This window comes from Tupaia chinensis, unplaced genomic scaffold, assembly GCF_000334495.1.
Source record: "Tupaia chinensis unplaced genomic scaffold, TupChi_1.0 Scaffold147665_1, whole genome shotgun sequence".
Taxonomy (NCBI): domain Eukaryota; kingdom Metazoa; phylum Chordata; class Mammalia; order Scandentia; family Tupaiidae; genus Tupaia; species Tupaia belangeri.
The window spans coordinates 1-21034 of NW_006207517.1; positions in this window are offsets into that span (position 1 = coordinate 1).

Consider the following 21034-nt stretch of genomic DNA (forward strand, 5'->3'; position numbering starts at 1 on the left):
TTCAAATATTATTTTTGAAACAAATTTCTCAATGCTTATTTTATACTAGAGTTTAAATTACATGTATTTGAAAGCTAGTGTGTGTTCTATCAGTAAATTCTATGTCAAAATCTCAAAACAGTACATATAAAAACTATCCATTATACTAAATTTATTTTATCCTTCCATCTCGAGTAATTGTCTACATAATAATATTAAATGTATAATTTGAATAAGTCACAAATATTAGTCAAAAAACTTTCTATACCACAAAGGAAATGAGAACTATCTACATAGTTTCATCTGGGTTGATCATTTAAATGAAGTGACATTTGTTTTCTTGATATTTTCCTATCAATATAAACTATTGATTATAATACAAATTTTAGTTAATAATGCAATTTGTGTAGTGAAGTATGAGACAATGATAGTATTGAGGATCTTTCATGTCCATATTGCTTTTTATTTTTCAATTTTACATTTTTGCCATGGGGCATGTGCACTTAGAGAGAGAGAGAGAGAGAGAGAGAGAGAGAGAGAGAAGAAAAATGAGAAATCACTCCCTAGAGGGGATGGTCATGTTGTAATCCCTTCTTCTCCATTCCCCTCTTAGGAGTTTGTGTATGTACACATGATCCCAGCATGAGTTTCAAGCTACCAGTCCAGGATTTAAACCTCCATCAGCCATGTGGGAGTCCAGTGCCCTAACCACCATACTAGCTGCTGGCCTTCTATATTGTTTTCTTCAATAAAATTAATATATGATTATATTCAGCCATTGGGTTGTGTAAGTCCTGTTTTCATAATTTCAGCAATATATTAAGGTGGTATATCCTTTTTTATTACACTTCTCAATTGCTTATATATAACTTCATTTCCATTCATAGCTGAAAACACACATGCGCGCACACACACACGTAAGTAGTCAATAGATATGTTTACTCGTTGATGAATATATTATTCTTGTGGTTTTATGTCTTAGTTTTAAGAAAATTTGCATGTTTTTTTCCAAATGATTTTGTGCTAAATATAACACTACTATTCTCCTGGGCCATTATTGCTATTAGATATTTAACTATCATTGCCTCGTAAACCATATAACTTATATAATGTTTTCATGCAGAAGAATGGAGTACTGAGCTGAGGGTGTAGAGATCTGAATTCCACCCCCATTTTTATCACTGGTTAATTTTGTCTTCTTAGATAAATTTCCTGACCACCCACAGATTTTTGTTTTTTCTCATAAGTAGAGTGAAGAAGTCTAAGTGATCTCCAATATCTTACCCATTGATTGATTTAAATTTGAAATTATGTAACTTTGATGGGTTTTCAAATAGTCAAGCAAGAATTTAACTCTATTCTTTCATTGATGGTTGTGTAAACTATTTTCTATGTGAAGTTCAACAGCAATCAACTGACTAGCATTTGTGCAAAATGTTTGAATTTTAAATTAAACAAAGGCTGTTATTAAAAACTAATATTAATAATCTCATCATAGAATTTCAAAAATAGTCTTACATCATGGTATTACAAGGCAATATATTATTACTTTAAAGGTTTTAGATTACATCATGGTAATGCAAGGCAATATATTATTACTTTAAAGGTTTTAAAAATTTAAAAAGATATCTTAAATTTAAAGTCACTTCTAATCCAATAGTCTTAGGGTATTAATTAATAATATGTGGGTATTTTCCCTTTCATTCTTTTCTTACAAACTCATTCACCACTGAATACTATACTGATCTTTCTATCTTTTATTCCTCAGAAATCTTACTGCTTTTATTGTATGCTGTTTGTAGTTGAGTGTGTTTACTCTCCAGTTATTAAGGATATTGAACCTATATTTCATATTTGTTGAAACTTTCCTTAATTTATTGCCACTTAATTTTTGAAACTTATAAGTATTTAACCTTTTTTCATACAGTTTTTTTTTAATTTTCTAACTGATTCCCTCTATTGTTATGAAACTTACAAATCCCTTTCCATTCATAGCTGAAAACACACACGCGCGCACACACACACGTAAGTAGTCAATAGATATGTTTACTCGTTGATGAATATATTATTCTTGTGGTTTTATGTCTTAGTTTTAAGTGCTTTAATTAGAAAACAAGAACTGTGGTGTATAATTTGATGTTGAGTGTAATACTGAAAATCAGGTGTACATTTTTTCCAAATAATAGTCGATTTCTACCTAATTATTTTCTTTTAATTTTTTTTTTTTTTTGGAGAGGTTTTCACTATAGGGCGCGTGCGCTCGCCAGACAGACAGAGAGAGACATAGAGACAGAAAGCGAGAAATCACCCCCCAGGGGGGATGGTCACGCAGCAATCCCTTCTCCTCCATTCTCCTCTTGGGATCTTGGGCACGCACGCACATGTTCCCGGCATGAATTCTAAGCCACCGGTCCGAGACGTGAACCGCGGTTGACTACGTGGGAGTCCAGGGACATAGCCATTAGCTAACTGCTGGTTCCCTAATTTTTTTTTTTTTTTAAGGTATATTTTTGGAACAGGGCCTGTGAGCTTGCTGGAGAGACAGAAAGAGACATAAAGACAGAAAGTGAGAAATCATCCCCCAGGAGGTTGATCACACCACAATTCCTTCGCCTCCACTCTCCTCTCTGGATATTGCACATGCACCCCTTACGTATACGTGCCAGGTAGTTCCAGGGCTTGAACTACGGTCAGCTAGACGTGAGTCCAGCAATGTAACCATTTCACAATCTACTGGTCCCTCGAGTTTTAAACATATTTGTTTTTCAGTCTCTTGTTTTCACTGCTACAACTCCATGGCATTTTGTGGTATTTTAAAGCAAACCTGCCTAAAGCCTCATTGCATTTATTTATAAGAGTCTAGTTTGGAAATTCTATATTGCCATATGTTTTCTACACATTTTTCCAATTATAAAAGACATTTAGTTGGTTCTTATTTTCGATGGCTTCCTCTTTAAAAACCAAGTCAAAATAAGATGTAAATATGGTTGCAATAATCAGAGAGCTAGTTATATTTTCATAGTAAATGGACCTAAGGGATGGAAACATACTCATATTAGAAATAAAGACTGAAGGGAATATTTATAGAAATCCCAGAATAGGCCAGGTACCACATGTAGAAAGTTATTTAATACTGATATTGAATATTTATATTCTCCAGACCTTGAACAAAATAATTGCTGAGTAGAATACTATTTTTTTCTAATTGATAAAAATGCTATAAAATATTTTATGTATTTTATGCTTTAGAAATAAGCTATATTGATCTCATCACCAAAAATTTCAGACATCTCTTTCACACAAAATTCTTCAGCTACTGAGACTTTCAGAAGTCTTGAATATTTTCCTTAAAAAAATGTATTACCGCAGTATTACCGCAATAAAACAGTATTTGCAAATGTGGAACTTCTTTAATACTAAGTAAATATTTTACCTTGTAAAATTTTCAAATCTTTTTTTATGTTCTTTATGTATATGGCATATAATCATCAAAGTGATTTTTAAGTGATCTAAATTTTCAGATCTTTTCTAACATGTATATATGTACATATATATATTCCCCGAGATTGTTACGTACTTTATACATGCTTTAAAAACCATATCAATAATTTTTTGTCATTAGGAATTACAGTAATAAAGTACGTATGTATATACACCAAATATCTTACCTGAAAGAGAACTATGACATGCATTTATCAAAAAAAGACTACCTGCTGAATTTTAAGAGCATTTTGGAAATTAATAAGACATGCTCCAATTTATTAATATTATATCTATTTTTTGGCACTGACTATGATTCCCTGAAGAATTATGCATTCTCTAAAGGAAGAATTCCACCTTGAGAGTTACTTAGTCTCTCTGGAGGTAGAAATAACTTGTAGTTCAAACACATAAAATGATCTACCTGCTTAAAGAGCATGCCCAATATGCTCCAAAGGAGTCCAATCTTTTATAAAATGGCTAGACTCTTCTAAGATAAAATATATGGTGGTTACTCTGAGAACAGAGAAGCTGAAGTTTCTTTTAAAGATTCTCAAGCTTGCTCCTCAAGAGGTTGAATTTTAAAGTAAGTGATGTATTCCTTCTCTACTCTCAGCATGACCTCAGAGACAGTTAGACTGCTTTAAAGTTTTAACTTTGTTAAAGAGACTTAGAAGTTTAAAATAATCCATCAGGAGGCCTGGAAGTAGGAGGGTAAGTGAATATTTTCAGGGTTGGACTAACTTTGAAGTAAAACATGAATGGTATTAATAGTACAATAAAATTAAATATCAAAGTCTCTGTCTATAGATCAGTAGAAATTTAGGTAAACTTCAAAGATTTTATTTCTTTGGAAAAGTTGTACATATCATTACAATCCTTTATTTATTACCAAGCCAAATTATCAGTTAACATAACTTCATCAGTTACAACTTGAATAAATGCACCGTAGATTTCACGAGGACTACTTAAGATAAAGTTTATATATTATGCCAAAATGATATTGAGATAAGATTATTAAAATATTCTTAAGATATTATGCTTTTATAATCAGCTTATTACTTAACTAAAATGTATCTAGGAAAAGCTAATATTAAATCCAAGGGAACTAAAATATTACGCACAATTAGGTTGTTTGGGAGTATCATTTGTGTGGTATTAACAGTATTTTTATAAATACGTCATTTTTAGCAAGTTGAAGTGCTTTTTGCAGAATTTAACACTGTACATAAAGATGAGAAACTTAATAATGGACAACAGGACTTTGTAAATGAATAACATAAAAAAGTATTTATACCCACTTAGAAAATAGAGATATGCTTAATTGAGTGTGTTCAAATTTAAAGTTCTAGAACATTTGTCAGTTTATCTGGATATTTAACCTGTAACTACAGCAATAAAGCTAACCCACAATGGCTATTTATTAAATTATCTGTTAATTTTAACTTTTGTGATTATGTGATTTAAGTGTATATCACTTATAATTGTTTTTGTAATTAGCTAAAGTTAATTTCCAGGTAAATTTGGATGAATGTGTCAAGATTTTTTTATCTTCTTGATCATTGCTATGTACATTTTATATGTTGAATCCTGGCACTCCTGTTAAATTCTATCTTATTTGGGGTCGGCAGGTGGCGTGGTGGTTAAGAGTTTTGGACTCCCACATAGACAACCATGATTTGAGTCCCAGAATTGACTGCTTGCTTTCTCACTCTCCCTCTTTCTCTCTCTCATTCTATTCTTCTCTAGTCAAATTAAAAACATATATACAAATAAATAAATAAAGTGCAATAAAATAATTCTTTAAAAAAATATCAAAACATAAAGCCTATCTTATTGATCACCAGTACTTTTTTTTAGACCACTAAGATTATTTTGAATTCTGTATAATAATATCTCTTTGATACAGGTTATTCACTCATTACCTAAATATGTTTTGATCTTTATCCAAAATACTGAAGAAAATACAGAACAAGTTATACAAATGATAATATAATTTCAGAGACACAGTATCAGTATCTTTCTTTCTCTTCCCTTGCTTCCTTGTATGCAACAGAAACAATTCTGAGAAATTACTTACAGTCAATTCTTGTTATTTACAGTAGTTATGTTTCATAAAGTCATGTGAACAGTGAATTAGCAAAAGCTGAATCACTGTCCTTCGGAAAAATGCAGGATTCGTTTTTTATAAGCTGCTGATCACAGACAGAATTTCTATCAGCCAATCAATACATAAACTTGTTTTATGTGTGTTTCTGTTTAAAGGCACCTCTCTAAATATATATTGTTGAGCAAGTAGCATTGACCTCAGTGCCAACAGAGCCATACGTCAAGCCTAACATAGGTATTTTATCCATGAAGCAGAGCACTACAAAACTGCCTTGCACTTCGGAAAACTAGAGGCATTTCAGCACTACTCTTGGGGACCAACTTAAATAGCAAATCACAATGAAAAAGCACAACAGTGTAAATCAGTGGCACAAAATAGACAACGAAAGGACATGTGTTTGCAGTGTGAGCTTTTAAACTAGAAAGCGCAACCACTATGGACCTCAGATGGCAATCTGTATGCAGGATATCACTTTTGTTCTTCTTTGCACATGCGTATATCCACAAACAAACAGGAAAGTGTAGCAAGTTTAATTTTAGATTAGAGTTTAATTTTAGGTTACAACTAACTTTTAGAAGTTAGGGAATTCTGGACTGGCAGATGGTGTGTGTTGGTTAAGGACATTGGACTCCAACATGGCTGACTGTGATTTGAGTCCCAACTTGGCCGCTCGCTTCCTCAGTCCTTCCCACCACCTCACTTTGTCCCTCTCTGATTAAATTAAAATAAATAAAGTTAAATAAAAATAATTCTTTTAAGAAAAGGGAATTCACAAATACAAAATTTGCAAAAAATGAGAATTTACTGTGTATGTTTGGTATTTTCCTATCTTCTAGAGAGATAAACTCAAATGAGAACTGGTTTATTCCTTCAAAGAGCTTTATCCTTTGAGTATATGAAGAAAACCTCAGTGGTGGATAAAACATTTTTTTTTTTTGAAAGGTTTTTGCTATAGGGCACGTGCGCTTGCCAGACAGACAGAGAGAGACATATAGACAGAAAACAAGAAATCACCCCCCAGAGGGGATGGTCATGCCGCAATCCCTTCTCCTCCATTCGCCTCTTGGGATCTTGGGCATGCACGCACACGTTCCCGGCATGAATTCTAAGCCACCGGGTCCAGGACGCAAGCTGCGGTGGACTACATGGGAGTCCAATGACATAGCCATTACGCTAACTGCTGGTTCCTGTGGATAAAACAGTTTATAACTTACTTTCTTCACTATTTATACAAGTATTTATGTATTTATTTTTTAGAGAGAATTTTGCTGTAGGGCACATGAATTCACTGGAGACACAGAGAGAGACAGAGAGAGAGAAAAAAATGGGAAATAGCTCTCCGGGGGGTGGATAGCCACACTGCAATCCCCTCTCCTCCATGTTCCTCTCAGGATTTGGGACAGGCATGCACACATGTCCAGTGTGGGGTTCAAGCTGCTGGATCCAGGACTCAAAGCACTGGTCATGTGGGAATCCAACACTACAATTGCTATCCACCTGCTGGCCCTCACTAATATTTATTGAGTACTGACTGTGTATTCATTATTTTGTTCTATGCAGGTAATATGGCAAGGATAAACAAGAACAAATCATGGTCCCTGACCACTAGAGGTTCTAGTAAGTGTTATGAGCAAATAAAAAGCCTAGTGGTGAAGTGCTCCGAATTGGAAAGTCCAGATGCAATTGGGGTACATGAAAGACACCCCACATAGTTTTGCAGGCTAATAGTACCTTTTATTTCTTTTTTTTTTGGAGAGATTTTCGCTATAGGGCTCGTGCACTCGCCAGACAGACAGAGAGAGAAAGAGAGACAGAAAGCGAGAAATCATCCCTCAGGAGAGATGGTCACGCCGCAATCCCTTCTCCTCCATTCTCCTCCAGGGATCTTGGGCACGCACGCACACGCGCCCGGCATGAGTTTTAAGCCACCGGGTCCAGGATGTGAACCGCGGTCGACTACGTGGGAGTCCAGCAACATAGCCATTACGCTAACTGCTGGTTCCCGCTAATAGTAGCATTTTGATGGGAATGACCATACAGTTAAAACTTGAATAAATATCAGGAACCAGCAGGTGGCGTGGTGGTTAAGGACGCTGGACTCCCACATGGCTGACCACAGTTCAAGTCCTGGACCTGGAGGCTTGCTCTCTCACTTTTCCCCTCTCTCCTTCTCTCTTGCTCTGTCCCTCTCTGGTCAAAATAACAAAATGAAATAAATGAATGAATAAATAAAAAATAAAATAATTCTTAAAAAAAAACTTAATAAATATGAATTCAAAAATTAACACATAGGCCCAGCATCAGTGGCACAGTTGGTAGCCTACTGAACTGCAGTCCTGGCAGCCTGAGGTTCTGTGTGCCAGGAGCCCTGAAACACACCAGACTGGCACATGTCCAAAGCCCTGTCAAACAGAAAGATTTAGAAGAGGGTACTGCAGCACAACAAGACCACATTGAGGGTATTTTTCTGTCTCTCTTCAGATATGCACCTATATACTCTTTTTCAATAAGCAAACTTTAAAAAATTACACAGTAGAAATTGAGTGGGCATGTTTAATTAAATAAAAATGTGTATTTAATGGCTTAAAGGTGAGAAAAAATTAAGAATAGACTTTTTACAGCAGTAGGCAGTGGGAAGTGAGGAAAGTGAATGTGCAGAAATGATGGGAGTGTAGACAAAATAATGGTAAAGGGAAAGCAGTGATGTAAACTAACCTACATACGTAAGCAAAGGTCAGATCAGGGAAGGCATTAATTCAACTAATTTAGAGAGCTGCTATTTCTTCCTGAGAGCAAAGGGAACAAAACATATAAAAGTGATGTGACTAAAATAATTTATTTATTTATTTTTTAGGGTATGAAAAAATTTAAGTTGTGTTTACTAATCATAATTGGTGGTGGTTATTCCGTACATTGTTATTTATTTATTTATTTTTCTTTCTTCTTTTTTTATTTTTTATTATCATCATAATCTTCTTTATATTACATTGGATTCCATATAACTTTACAGTGTATTACATTGCTTTTTCAAAAGGGAATGCCACGCAAGTCAGTCAGTACAAAGACATTAATCTCCCCGCTTCAACATTCGATATCTTTTCTATGTTTTCCCAATCATTATTATTATTATTATTATTATTTTTTAAAACAGTCAATCACTATTTCTCATTTTGCTTGTAAAAATACTTTGCCCATCATGAAATACTTCTCAGACCAATCCAGTTGAGAATACTATATGCCGCTTTAATGACGACGCTGACAAGGTCTTCTCCAGAACGCTTTATTTCCCCAGGCTTCTTACAATCTTCTTCTCCCTTTTCCCCAACCCCCGGAGCCTTATATAGGGCCCCTAGCCAATCAGTTCATTGGCCACGTGCACGGAAACTAATCTTCGGGTGATGATTGGTTGCATGTACTGTTTCCGTGGTGATCATGTGCATACCACGTCACTGCTATGCCCACTTCCGTATAGTTGTTTACTTAAGTAAGGCCTCGAGGACTTCCGCTAGGCGCCATCTTTGGTGCCACGAGGGGAGAGGTCTTTTAGGGGTGCCTTACAACTATACATGTCATCATCAACAGTTAATATAGGTTTTCAGGTGTGAGATTCTTGAGGTATAAGGGGTACAGTGAGACTGGATGACAATAAATCAGGAGATCTGTAAAAGATTTTTGCAGGAATCTTAATTAGGGATGAAATGAGGTAACAATAGTGAAAATCAGTACCAATGGACTAATTTAAAAGCTATTTAGAAGTTGGAGTCAACTGGAGTTGGTGATCAATTGGATCTGGGTAGTGGTTGTGGAGAGAGGCTTTCAACCTTGAGCCCTGGAAACTGTGTTTCCAGATGGTATCATTTAGGGATGAAATAATACCTCCCATCCTCCCTCAGGTAGAGAGCAGGATTTTACACCACTCATTGTTGCTCTGTTCTAATGCATTTCATTAAATGTACAGGTATCCTTCTAAGCTGATACACACTGCCCCTATGGTATTTGGGGGTCATGAAGAAATAGCATATCTCAGAAGCACTGACTACTTCCTTAGTCTTGATTTTTTTTGGGGGGGGAGGTAGAGATTTTTGCCTTTGGGCCCGTGTGCTCCCTAGAGAGAGAGAGATGTGTGTGTGAGAGAGAGAGAGACAGTGAGAATAAAACTAAGAAATTACCTCCCAGTGGGGATGGCCAGGGTGCAATCCCTTCTCCTCCATTCTCCTCGTGGGAGTCTTGGAAACACATGCACATGCATCTGGAGTGAGTTTCGAGCCACTAGGTCTGGGACTCTAAACAGTGAGCTACATGGGAGTCCTGTGACATAAATACTAAATCATCTGCTGGCCGCTTGTCTTGATTATTAAAATCTTTCATCTCCTACCAGAAGTCAGCAGTCCCCACTTAATATCTATAAAGTAAAAATAGACTAGTCTATTAGATTTTGAATAGGGTAAAGTACAAAATTCTTAAGACTTCTTGACAGTGGTTGGGGCCATCAAGTGGCATAGTGGTTAAGAGCATTGGACTCCCACATGAAGACTGTAGTTCAAGTACGGATCTGGCGGCGCACTTTCTCAATTTCTCTCTCTCTGTCGCTCACTCTGTCCCTCTCTAGTAAATTTAAAACAAATAAATAAATAAAAACAAAAATTTAAATAAAGTAATTATTTTAAAAAAGAATTCTTTACAGTGGTTAATTAAGAAGTTCAAGAAAAGGTCCATGATTTTTGGCAGTAGTAACTGAAGATCACTTGGATAGGAAACATGGGGTTGAGAATGAATTTAAGTAAAAAGAAAGTAAGACCTGTTACAGAAATATTGAATTTAAGGTGCTAGAAGCTTACACAAGAAGATAATCCTAATAGACAGTTGCAGATACAGATCTGTAGACAAGTAGATAGATTAAAAATAGGGATACTAAGATTATGATTTAGCAAATAAAATAAGACATCTTATAGTGAACTTCTAGATTGGTTAAAAATAATTTATACAACAGAATTTATAATCATAAATATTTAAGGCACTTTTTTTTATTTTTTGGAGAGGTTTTTGCTATAAGGTGCATGCGCTCACCAGACAGACAGAGAGAGACATAGAGACAGCGAGAAATTCCCCCCTGTGGGCTTGGTCACACTGCAATCCCTTCTCTTCCATTCTCCTCTCGGGATCTTGGGCACGCACGCACATGCACCCGGCATGAGTTTTAAGCCACCAGGTCCGGGACACGAACTGCGGTCGACTACATGGGAGTCCAGTGACATAGCCATTACGCTAACTGCTGGTTCCCAAGGGACATTTTGATAAAGACATTGCAAGGAAATAGAAACTCAGGGGAGTCTGAAGTTATAGCCATGTAACAATTTAGGAAGCAGTACCCTAGAGAGTGAAATCATACTAAAACTATATGAGCCTTTTTTTCTGGCAACAAGAAAGTCATTAATAAATTGAGCATGAACAGTTTGTATAGGTATAATAGAAATTAAAATCAGAAAATTATAAGTTATGCATTGAATGGACTGAAAAAGAAGTAAAAAGAAGATATTAAGAAGGAAGGTGGGACCAGCAATTGGCATAATGGCTATGTCGCTGGACTCCAATGTAGTCAACTGTGGTTCAAGTCCCGGACCTAGTGGCTTAAACTCACACTGGGTGCATGTGCATGTGTGCCCAGCATCCTGAGAGGAGAATGGAGGAGAAGGGATTGTGGTGTGGCTTTCCCAGTGAGTGATTTCTTGCTTTCTGTCTCTCTGTCTCTCTCTGTCCTTTTGGGGAGCACACGTGCCCTACAGCAAAAACTTCTCCAAAAGAAAAAACAAAAAAGGAAGGAAGGTAAGATAGGTTGATGAAGAAAACTGAAATTAGAAGAGTACTCTTTTCTTACTTTTTCTTTTCTTTTCTTATCTCTCTCTCTCTCTTTCTTCCTTCCTTCCTTCCTTCCTTCCTTCCTTCCTTCTTTCCTTCCTTTCTTTCTCTCTCTCTCTTTCTTCTTTCTTTCTTCCTTTCTTTTGTTCTTTTGTTCTTTCATTCTTTCTTCTTTCTTTTTTAATTTGCCAAAGGATACATGGGCACAATGTTATGAGAGAGAGGAAGAGAGAGGAAGAGAGAGGGAAAGTGAGAAAGCACCACAACCCTTCCCAAATGACTAACAGTCTTTCTGCAATCCCTTCTCCCTTCCCCTCTCTCTTTTTGGGATGGGTTTTGCACACACAAGAACACATTCCCTGTATGCTTTCAAGCCACAGGTTCCAGAACTAGAACTGTGTGGTTGATTATGTGGGATCTGGCCACTAAACCACCAGACCACACGTTGGCCTAATGTATTTTCTAAAATGGGAAAAAAGTGAGCATATTTTGGTTTATGATGAATAAAGAAAATGTTTTTCAGTAAAAGTTGAGGAAGGCATTATCAGTTGACTTCCACTTTCTCACTTGTATGGAAAAAGAAAAGAGTTTGTCAGCAGAGAGAAGAGGTAGGTGGACAGTCAGAGGTTTGAGGGTGGTAAGCAAAATGTGAGAGTTGCTATTCAGAACCAGAGAAGCAGCTAGCTGCCTGAACACATACAAATAAAATTGTAGAGTGTTTGAGGGGACAATTGTTAAATCTCTTGTGCACAAGAATTTGAGGTTGTGTATATGTTTAGGGCATCCCTCAGCATATGGTAGTTTCATTCTGTAATGGAGATAAGAGATAAGAAATGTTTCAGTTCATAAAGCATAGTGACTTTTCTCAAACTGGTGCAATAGAAAAACAAGGCATTCAAATAGGAAAAGAAAAACCTAAACTGTTCCTATTTGCCGATAATATGACTATATATATATATATATATAGAAGCAAAGCATTTAAGGGACACGAAAATGGAAAATTATCTGGTGATGAGAATGTGTATAAAATCTTTAAAGATTTACAGTGTGCTCATGCTGGGAAAATTCATTTTGCAAGATGTAATGATATATAGTGATTGAATATATTAGAAAAATTAATAAAAAATAAAATAAGTCCAAAGGAATCTATGTAAAATTCCAAGAAGTGATAAATGAGTTTAGTAAAGTAGCAGGATACAAAGTCAATATCTGAAATCTACCACATTTTCATACACTAACAATGAACAGTCCAGAACAGAATTAATGAAAGCAATCCTATTTGCAAGACTTCCAAAATGAATAGGATACCTAGGGAAAAAATGAACCCAAAAGGTGAAAGATCTTTACAAGGAAAACAATAAAAATTGAAAAAAATAAATTGAGCATGATACAAAAAAATGGAAGGGCACCCCATGCTTTTTGAAAGAATCAGTATAATTAAAATGTCAGTTTACCTAGATTAATTTATATAGAATATCTGTGACATCCCCACAGAAATAGAAAAACCATTATAAAATTTGTTTGGAACCATAAAAGACTCCACATCACCAAGGCAATACTGTGCCAAAAGAATAAAATAGGAGACATCTCACTACCTGACTTCAAAATATATTACAACATGATAATAATCAAAACAGCATGTATTGGCACAAGAATACACACATAGGTCAATGGAACATAAAGGAAAATCTAGAAATAAATCCCAAGTCGTATAGCCAATTGAATATTTGGCAAAGAGTACAAGAAAATTCAATGGAGAAAAGAAAATCTTCAGTAAATGGTGATGGAAAAATTGAATATCCACCTGCAGAAAAATGAAACTAGATCCCATATCCTATTAACCCCATTAGCAATTATCATAATGGATCAACTTAAATATAAATAATTAAATATAAAGACATATAAATATAAGACTTACATATATATAAAGCTTCAAACTACAAAACTACTAGCAGAAAGTTCAGGGGAAACGTTTGAAGATATTATAGTAGACAAAGATTTCTTAAGTAAGACTACTAATGCATAGGCAGTAGTTCCAAAATTAGACAAGTGAGATTATACCAAGCTAAATAATCTTTCTCATAGCAAAGGAAATAATAGCTAACATGAAAAGACGCCCTTCAGAATGGTAATTATTCCTCAGAAAAGGGACTGATATCCAGAATATACAGGAAACTCAAGCAATTTTCCCATAAAATAAATGAACAATATACTTTAAAAATGGGCAAATGTGGGACCAGCAGTTAGCATAATAGCTATGTTGTTGGACTCCCATGTCGTTGACCTTGGTTTGAGTCCTGGACCCCAGTGTCTTAAACTCACGCTGGGCATGTGTGCATGCATGCCCAAGATCCCCAGAGGAGAATGTGGAGGAGAAGGGATTGCGATGTGTCTATCACCCGCCCCCCATGGGTGATTTCTCGCTCTCTGTCTTTCCGTCTCTCTCTCTGTCTTTCTAGCAAGCACGCACATCCTAATATAGCCTAAAAACAAACAAACAAACAAACAAAAAACAAAAAAAACTCAAAAAAATGAGAAAATGAATTGAAAATGAATTGAATAGACAACTCTCCAAAGAAGACTTTTTAATTGTCAAGATGAAAATGAAAACTATTCAAAATCTATTGTCATAAAGGAAATGCAAATTAAATACTTTACCACATTGTGATACCATTTAACTCTAGTTAGAATGGCTAGAATCAAAAAAAAAAAAAAAAAGAGCAAAAGCTGGGAAGACTGTGGTGAAAAGGCGAAAAGGGAACCCACTTACCCTCTTACACTGTTGGTGGGAATGTAAATTACTTCTACCTCTAGGGAAAACAATGTGGAAGTTTCTTAAAAACATACAAACTAAACTTCCATATGACCCAGTTATTCCACTTTCTGGTATTTACCCAAATGATAGAAAAACACTCAGCTGGAAAGATACTTGTACATTCATGTTTACTGCAGTATTATTCACAATCAAGACTTGTGCCCTCATTCAATATACTTTTCTTTAGAAAATAAACTTCTGTTCAAGTTGTGAACATTGATATTTTCGTCAATTATTATATTTTCAAAATGTATGTATAGCTTGGTGCCAGAGTTAGTCAATTGGGATGGAAAAGAACATAGCTTGTCTGTAATCTGCAGATGCTATCCAAAGAGAAAGACAGAAACAAATAAAACAAGAAAGAAAGAAGAAAGAAAAACAATGAAAATGGCTTGGATATATATTGGCAAAAGAAAAGTATGGATACTAGAGTCATAAGTATTAACTTGGGTGAGAAAGGAAGATAAAAATCTATAAAGAGAAAACATTAAAATGTCTAAAAGAGTTGGATATTTTAATAAGGTTGAATAATTACTACTGTAATGGAAGTAGTTTAAGGAGCAAATTAGACAATTAAGAAGTTATACCTTGGTTTGAGATATTGTATTATAGATTCCACATAAAGTAGTTCTAATTTGTTTACTTAACAAATATTTATTAGAAACCTTGTATATGCTGAGAACTATTCTAGGTGCTGTAGATATACTAGCGTAAGAAAAATGTAAATATCCCATTTTCCTGTGCCATACATTATAATGAGAGAAATTTATCACATATATTTTTCAATATGCTTGTATCTAATTTATCTTGATTTTTCTATTTTAAAAAAGAATTAAATTACACACATTTCTTTCCTAATTTGCTTTTTCCTCTTAACAGTCCTTATCTAGATCTGACATACCATCTTTAACAGCTACACAGTTACAGTGTGAAAGGATCAGAAACGGCTTTTGGTGAAATTTGCATTTCTAATTTTCAGTTTCTTGCTATGGTAGACATTGAAGTTGATGGATTCTATTGAAAGAATTAGACTAGAAATGGAAATATCATATCAACCCATGTGAAAATTTTTATTTTTAGAAGGTACTATAGGGACCAGCCAGCAGGTGGTGTGGTGGTTAAGGCACTGGACTCTCAAATGACTTAACTTCAGTTCAAATCTCAGACCTTGAGGCTTGCTTTCTCATTTTCTTTCTCTCTCTCTCTGCCTTTCTCTGATGATGGTAACAAGTTAAAAAAAATAAATAATTTTTAAAAAGTACTATTAATTTGCACAAACAGGTGGCATGGAAGATAAGGCAGCTAGCTGGGTCCTACAAAGGTGGATTTCCCAGTTAGAGTCTCAGAACTGTGGCTTCAAAAATCACTTCTGCAGTATGTGCCTGTGTGCCTGAAATTCAAAGAGGACAATGGAGGAGAAAGGATTGCAGCATGGCCATTGCCCCTGGAGGATGATTTCCCACTTTCCTTATCTCTTTGTCTCTCTCTGGGGAGTACATGTACCCTATAGTAAAAACTGGGGAAAAAATGCTACTATCGATTTATCATCAGTATACCTATTTGCATACTCATCAACAGACATTTCATGAAAATGCCTAGATTTGGGGCCAGTAGATGGTGATTACACCACGGTTATGTGGCTGGACTTCCACATGGCCAACTCCAGTTCGAATCCTGGACTCAGGCATATGTGCTTGTGTGCCCAAAACCCCAGGAGGAGAATGGAGGAGAAAGTTTTGCAGTGTTGCCATCTCCCAGGGGGTGATTTTCTGTCTCTTTGTCTCTCTCTCCAGCAAGTGCACAAGCTCTATAGCAAAAATCTCTTTCTCTTAAAAAAAAAAAGCCTACAATTTCTTTGTGTGTATGTGTGTTTGTAAATATCAGAGATCATATGTACTCACCAGAGGAAAAAAAGAAAGAAAACACTCCACAATGGGTAATGGTCACATGGCAATTCTTTTTCCTCCATCTCTCCATTCCATCAGTATTTGGAGTATGTATACACATGTGCTAGACATGTTTTTCAAACTTCTGGGACTGGAATTCAAATTATGACCAGTCATATGGAATCTGGTTCCCAATACACAGTGCTTAACCTTGGCATACAAAGCTGGCCTGAAAATGTCTAGCTTTGTGCATTCTTGCCAATATAAGGTTCAGTCAACCTTTATCAATTAAAAGCAGATATTGATATTATAACATATTTTTAAGTTGAATTTTGAAATTTGTAATGAGTGTGAAAAATGTTTATACATTCTTGAGCTATAATATTGCCTTTTATGTAAACTTCTTGACTCTGCTTGTATTTTCTGTTGGGCCATTGTCTTTTTCTTTGTGATTTAGTAAGAGGTTTTTTTTTTTTTTTTTTTTTTCTAGGTTTGTATCATAGAGTGTATGTAATCACCTGAAAGATACAGTGAGACAGGAAGAGGGAAAGTGGGAAAGTGAAAAATCAACCATCAACAGGGATAGCCACACAGAAATCCCTTCTCCATTCCCTTCCTGGGGTTTTTCTGCACACATGCACACACTCTTGGCATGATTTGCAAGCCACCAGGTCTGAGATTTGACCCCTGGTAGGCCATGTAGGAATTAATGTAGGAGTCCAGCATCTTATTTCAGGTTTTCTTTTTTTTTTTAGAGGTTTTTCACTATAGGGCGCGTGCGCTTGCCAGACAGACAGAGAGAGACAGAGAGACAGAAAGCGAGAAATCACCCCCCAGGGGGTATGGCCACGCCACAATCCCTTCTCCTCCATTCTCCTCTCGGGATCTTGGGCACACACGCACACGCGCCTGGCATGGGTTTTAAGCCAATGGGTCTGGGACGCGAACCGTGGTCGACTACATGGGAGTCCAGCGACATAGCCATTATGCTAACTGTTGGTTCCCGGAGTCCAGCATCTTAACCACCACACCATCTGCTAGCCCCCAAAAGTTTTTATTTCTATATACATATATATAATATGTTTAATTGAGACTATAATTGATTTAAGAATTTTTTATAATATATGGGTATGTCAAAGTATATAATTATATTCATTTAAATCTTCTAAAGTGTCTGTGAAGATGTAGTCTTCTAAGAATAACTCTTATTGGGGCCAGCAGTTAGCATAATGGCTATGTCGCTGGACTCCCACGTAGTCGACCGCCGTTTGAGTCCCAGACTCGGTGGCTTAAACTCACGCCGGGAGCATGTGCGTGCACATGCCCTATAGCAAAAACCTCTTAAAAAAAAAGAAAGAGAGAAAGAATAACTCTTATAAAGAGTATTACTTCTATATATTTAAAATTATCCTTTTATTAAATTGTCCCATTGTCAAGTTGTCCTTGACCTTCATAGTTTCTTAGTTTTGATTTTGATAGGGTAGTTTGTTTATAGAATCAAATCTAGAAGTGTTTCATGAAATGTGTCATTTAAAATCTTGCCACACAAATGATAAGCCCCAAAATAGTCTAGATTATGCCTTTTAAAGAAGGGGTATGCCTACAAATATAATATCAGGAGATAGATGAGAACTTATGATTCTTCGGTAATTATGTTTATTACCACAATTTAAGAGACTAGCTACATAGATATGATATATATTCCCAATATCTTCAAATTATACTGTGTTTATTTTTATCTTTGAGCTTTTATGTATATATACATCATACACATGAAATAGATTGCCAAATCTGCTGTAAATGAACTAAGCTTGAATACAAAGAAATTGTCATTTGTGTTACATGAACCAGAGTTCCTTTCTCAACCTGATCCTGTTTCTTGTTTGATTATCATAATTCATAGAGGCAATGCCCTTGTCTATCCCATTCTTCAGAACCATTTCCATGACCACATTAGTACCTAGCATATAGTTGACAGTCAATAACATTTTAGATGAGTAAATTCAATGGTCGTTCTTCATGTTTCATATTTCTTTAACAGGAACATGTATTTATATAAAACAAGGTATGCCTCAAAGGACATGTATTTTAATACTACATTTTAAATACTAGGCTACTAAAAGCAAAGTCCTCAATTCATATATAACATATTATCATAGACATCTTTTAAAAATTTGCTAATAGTGCATTTGTAAATTCTCTTGTATTTTCCAAGATATTCACTGAAAGCTTCTCCTGATTACATATTCTTTTTTTCTCTTACACAGCTAATCTTTCTGTCTTTTTAGAAAATAAGAAGAGAAAACTCAGAATACTGTTTGATCGATAAAAATCTCACATTCGGAAATTGAAACAGGATTCTGTGTGTAAGAAGAGATTTAAGCTACCCCATGCCTCTGAGATTTAACTGGCTTCTCATCTGGTATATTTTATATCCACGTTTTATTGTCTGTGGAACTCGTGGCCAGCCTTTTGAGAAGTAACCGTGTCCTTGAATATGCTATGATTTTCCTACTACACAAAGAACACTCAATAATAATAATAATAATAATAGCATAATAATTTTAATAAAAGAAATAAGAAGTCATATTTTTACACTAGATGTTTTTAATGTAGAAAGTTTGTCACTGAAAAGGTTTATTAGTAGAATCAGCAGGTGATGTGGTGGTTAAAGGTGCTGGACTCCCACATAGCAGACCGTGGTTGTTCGACTCCTGGATCTTGCACCTTGCTTTCTCATTTTTTTTTCTCTCTCTCTAACTCTGTCCCTCTCTGGTCAAATTAAAATAAATAAGTAAACAAATAAATAGTGTTAAATAAATAATTCTTTTAAAAAAAGTAAAGATTTAATAGCAAAGTTTCTCCCTCTCAACACCTCAATGCAATTGGAAAGTGCATTTACCTACATTCTATTTATTTCACATGATTCAATTGTTAGAAATACAAATATAATTATCAATTTAAATAGGTATAATGGCACAAATAACTAGAATTAATACATATAACCGCATATAGAATCAATTTATATAAGCTCTATCACTGAACTTTTCAAAAGAGAGAATAAGTGTTTTCTGTCAGCTCTGTTAATCAATGTACTTGTGCAAGCAAAAGAAGGTGGATTTAAATCATCTGCATCAGTCAGGTAAATAATTAATTTTTCGAATCAAGTAAATATTTACCTCTTATCAAGGTTAATGTTTATTTATACTGGTAGCAAAGATCTACTGCACTCAAAATGGAAAATAAACAATGTCTATGTTATATCATGTTCAAGAACACTGTATTTTTCTTTATCCATTAAATAGAAAATGTATATGGTCGAGATAATTGCACTTACAGAGTATATTACCTCTAATTTTAAGGAAATTAATTGCAATGTATGTCACCATCTCTAAACTTTGTAAATAACTTATTCACACATTGATAAAAATTACAGGTTTTAGTCACTTTTCTATATTAATTTTCCAAGGTACTAGTAGCTTTGAAATTTCTTGTCCTTTATTTTAATTTACCTTTACATGAACTACATAACTGAAGAGTTAATGGTCAATAAAGTAGCCAAAGAGAAGAAAGGCAAATATATAGATTATTTTCCTTGTGGAAGTTACAGTCTACAGTCAATCTAAGAACCTGAAATCTATTCACCTTAGACTGCTAAAGCTATTTCATTATTGAGGGGAAAAGCCTGTTCAAGCAAGATAAAGTTATTTTTATCTTGTTTTGTTTTTCAAAAGATGTTTTACATGGAATTGTTTCTAATGCTTTGTAGTTAAATGAGAGAATGTTTAAATATTATTTAAGAAGTAATTTAAAAGTTTCTAAAAAGCTATAGAAAGTGCAGAAAAGGTCAAGGGCAGAAAGCAGTAAAATAGAGAAAAAAATGTTTAATCTTAGAGATTATAGATCAATAAGGAATAGTCTATTAAACATAGATCAGTGACTATTGATTACTGACATAATTTCACAACAAATTGCTTAAACAGAATGGAAAATGCTAATTATTTGGATCTTGACTAGATTACTAGTTATAAGAAATACCATACTGACTGACATATAAAAAGCACATAATAAATAGTTTTTACCTTCCTTATATGTAAAAGAAGGAAAATTATTCTGGGTCTCATTACATTTTATGACAAATTGAGAGCTAAAACCTCATTTTGTTGTTAACAGATACAGGCTTTATGCACATAAACTACAGTTATCTTGTCACAGCACTCCCCTATTAAACAGCTGCTTGGGTAAAACCTAAAAGATATGCTGTTAAATTTGCAGTTGTACAATGATTTAGATGTAAAAATTAGGCTATTCCAAAAACCTTTACAAATTGGTGGAAAAATAAAGAATTAGATGATATTAATGGCAGTATAAGCTTTTGCTTAGATTTCAAATATCAACTACGTGTAAGACAAAATACTGTGGAATTTTCTAAGTAAATATACATAATACATATGAAATACAATATGGAAGACTCGTAGCATTTCATTAATAAAATGGGAAATTTGATGAAAATTACTTTATAAGCCAGTAGTAATAGAATAAATGCCATTAGATACGAAACAAAACAAAATCTTCAAATGTATCTCACACTTTAATAAAAACTTCAAAAACTGATTTGTAGAAATGCGGTTATGTTTCCTGTTCTGTGTTCATAAGACAGCATAGGAAAGTCTCTGTCTAGTTTGAGAATCTCATTTTTAGGACCTCATTGATATTCAAGTAGACTTTAAAAAAAGTAAACAAAACCATCTGAAAACTACAACCAGGTTTTATGAGAGATAAGTGAAATAAGCGAATATCATGGAGGAAAATGTTTGAAGCTACACAATAATGTCACACATGCCTGTAGATACATACTTATTCTGGAATACACTAGGGAGAAACAGAAAGATTAAATAACATATATTT